The 3,634-nt window shown below is 39.8% G+C and overlaps 1 pseudogene; it reads left to right on the top strand.

The window, feature by feature from the left end:
* The first annotated feature begins 302 nt into the window (after positions 1 to 302).
* On the top strand, positions 303 to 1,384 carry Tdpoz1-ps17 (TD and POZ domain containing 1, pseudogene 17; annotated as a pseudogene).
* Positions 1,385 to 3,634: the final 2,250 nt, after the last annotated feature.

Genomic DNA, 3,634 nt, shown 5'->3' with positions numbered 1-3,634 from the left:
CTGGGATGAGTGAGAATATTGGAGACTGAGAGAGACACAAACACAGAGAGACAGACAGAGACAGAGACAGACAGAGAGAGATATTTATCCTCGTAGTGAGTCTGTTTTATCTTCAGTAGAACAAATATGGAAACCTACAGAAAATGAATAGAAATACAAGTTTCCAAGAATATAAAGGGACAATTTAGCAGACAGAGAAAATAAAATCTAAAGGGTATCTATAATTGTATCCTACAGAGTGAATAGTAACTTCTATTACTTCTTTCAGATCAACTTTAACCTCCAAACTACCTCCAGAAGACATGTTAAGGGACCTGGAAGTCAAGAGCTGTGGCTACACACACATCAGTGTTCGGAATTTCTGCTATGAGTGGGCCTTTAGAAACTTTATATTTTGCATGGATGGAATTCGGGAAAATATTACAAGCCCAGGGTTCTCATTAGAGGCCAGTGAAGAAGTACAATGGTGTTTGACAATATACCCAAACGGTGTTGATGAAGAAAGCACAGATTACATGTCTGTTTACCTGGGTTTGCTCAGTTGTCCAAAGAGCGCAGTTTGGGCAAAGGTACAGTTCTGGATCACAAATGCCCAAGGAGAGAAATATATTATTACAAAGATCTCAGATGTTTTAAGGTTTCTGCCAAATCGATACTGGGGATGCAAAAATTTCATCCTTCGAGATTTCCTCCTCTACCATAGTCATTGGCTTCTCCCTGAAGACAAGCTTACCCTGTGTTGCAAGGTGAGCATATCAGGACCCTTCTTTAGCAGGCCTGGACAGAACATGATACCTGCAATCAGGGATCCAATGCAAATATTGGCAGAAGACCTAGGAGAGCTGTGGGAAAATTCCCTCTTCACAGACTGCAGCCTGGTGGTAGCTGGCCAGGAATTCAGATCTCACAAGGCCATCCTAGCAGCTCGCTCTCCAGTTTTCAGAGCCATGTTTGAACATGAAATGCTAGAGAGCTTAACAAACTGCATTGAGATCCATGACATTCACCTGCAAGTCTTTAAGGAAATGATGCATTTCATTTACACAGGGAGGCACCACACCTCCACAGCCACTCAATGGCCACTGATTTGTTTGCAGCTGCTGATAAGTATGCCCTGCAGGGCTTGAAGGTCATGTGTGAGGATGCCCTGTGCAGCAACATCTCTGTGAAAAATGCTGTACCCACTCTCATCCTGGCTGACCTCCACAGAGCAGAGAACCTGAAGACTAAAGCTATGGACTTCATTATACTTCATGCTTCTGAAGTCTCTGAGACCGTGGGGTGGAAGTCAATGGTGGAGTCACATCCCTACTTGGTGGAGGAAACATTTCGCTCCCTGGCTCCTATACATTGTCCTTGCTTGGAGCCCTCACTCAAATGCTGAAAGATATTTTAGGAGCTTGACAGCTATGACCTACACCTGTCTTCCAACAGCAACAACCACTCATTCTACCCCTGACTTCTGTTTAGACTACAGTATTGCTGGAGCATTTACAGTGAATCTGGGCAAAGGCAGCCTGGATTTACAAGAGCTGTAATATGTCAAAATGGTGTGTGGGGAAAGGGCAGCACTAGGGTCTTGGACACTCTACCAGATATCTACCCTGCTGTTGTTTTATTCTTGTCTGATGTCTTGAACCTGGGATTCAACTGGCCTGAAACACAGCTCAACTGACTCTTTGGAAAAACCTGTCTGCATTATACTGAGCAGAATAGATGACCTAACTTAACTGGCATGTAAAAATTTTCACCTAATTTATGTGTATTATATATTTGCAAATAAAAATCTTTCAACCTTAATGTATTTATCCTGTTAATTACCAGTTGCGTTATTGTTCTAATTAAGTCTTTAACTGCTGTATTGAGTAGATTTAAGAGAATGAGAAACCACTACTTGCCTTTGCTTTTGTACAGTGGCTTTGAGTTTCTCCCCATTTAAGTTGATGTTGACATGGGCTTCTTCTATATTACCATTATTATATTTAGCTCTATCATCTGTGTGGCAATCTCTGAAGAACTTTTACCATTAACGGGTCGCTTCTTAAAGACCTTTCCTGGATCCAGTTTAATGAGCATGTTTTTTGCTTTTTTTGTTTGCATTTGATTTGCTGTTTTTTTGTCAGTTGGTTTATATGGTCAATTAAAGTTTGATTTTTGTATATCGAAGCACCCCTATTCACCTGAGACAAAGCCTACTTTGTTTTTGTACATGATATTTTTAATGTGTTCTTGGAATATGTTTTTAATTATTTAATGATTATGTTTGTATGAGAGTCCATAAGGGAAATTGATTTTTCTTTTAGATATCAGGGTAACTGTAATCTCTCATAAAATAGAGTGGGAAATATTCCTTATGTTTTTGTTTTATGGAATGATTTGAGGAGTATAGGCCATAACTCCTCTTAGAATGATAGAATTTTGTGTGAAAATTATCTGGTTCTGGGCATTTTTTTTTATGGTGAGACTTTTAATGGCTGCTGCTATACTTACATGCCTTTGATTTGGTGCACACATGGTAAGATCGAAATGGCATCTTGGGCCTTTTTCCTTTGATGAGTATTGTTGCCCTTACCTAATGTGAGTCCAACTCACATTCAGACTATTTTGCACAGAGGAATTGACTCTACTATGTCCATACTCCTCTCCTCTTCTGAACACCCAGATGTACAGGGGAGACAGTTATGTCCTATATACCATTGGTCAGTAATGACCTTTATAATTGGAAGTTATAGACGCCTCCCTCCATTTTCAAAAAGACCCTCAGATCTCCTAGGTCTTTTAGATTCAATCATGTTGACTCATAAACTGGTCTGTGATGACTGCTTCACGTTCTTTTTCACAACTGAAGAATGTAAGAGAATTGTGGGAGAAGCTTAGAAATTGGATCTAGGGGTAATGGACTGCTCACACAGGTACAGCCTTTACTTTGAACATTCCCAACTGGTATTGTAAGGCTGTTGAAGGTAGGGAGAGGATATGTGCCTACCTTCAGATTCTGTTGGGTGAGCCTCAGAGAAGCTTCTATCAATTTGACCTATAAATTTATCTAAGGTAGACAGGTGAAATAATGAGAGTCCTAGAGAATATCTAAAAAGAATTTTTTGAAGACTATAAAACCTACATTCTTTTGGACCCAGAAACAAGAGAACATTGTCAGTGGGAAGTATGGCATTTTAAAAACAAACTGCGCCTGATATCTGTCAGGAACTTCAGTGCCTGGATGGTTTTGTTGGTAAGCAACTTCCTATAACTTTATATAGGAAGAATATATGACTAAGAGCCTTGGAGTTCAGCTACATTCCATGCCCTGGTTAAACCTAAAGGAGGAGGGGAAAGCCAGACGGTTTTGGTGGACATAGGGCACAAAATTCTTGAAACAAGCACTGGGGCCAATTTCAAATAAAAAACATGGGTACAGGGGCAAGAGAAATCAACAGAAACCAAGATTACTTGGCATCATCAGAGCCCAATTCTCCCATCAAAGCATTACTGGATATTCAAACACACCAGAAAAGCAAGATCTAGATTTAAAATAACATTCTATCATGGTGATGGAGGACTTAAGAAGGTCATAAATAACTCCTTTAAGGAAATACAGGACAACACAAACAACTAGAAGCCCTTACACAAAAAA

Source organism: Rattus norvegicus, chromosome 2 (assembly GCF_021556685.1).
Source record: "Rattus norvegicus strain SHRSP/BbbUtx chromosome 2, alternate assembly SHRSP_T2T, whole genome shotgun sequence".
NCBI lineage: Eukaryota > Metazoa > Chordata > Mammalia > Rodentia > Muridae > Rattus > Rattus norvegicus.
This window is presented reverse-complemented; position numbering and strand designations above follow the sequence as displayed.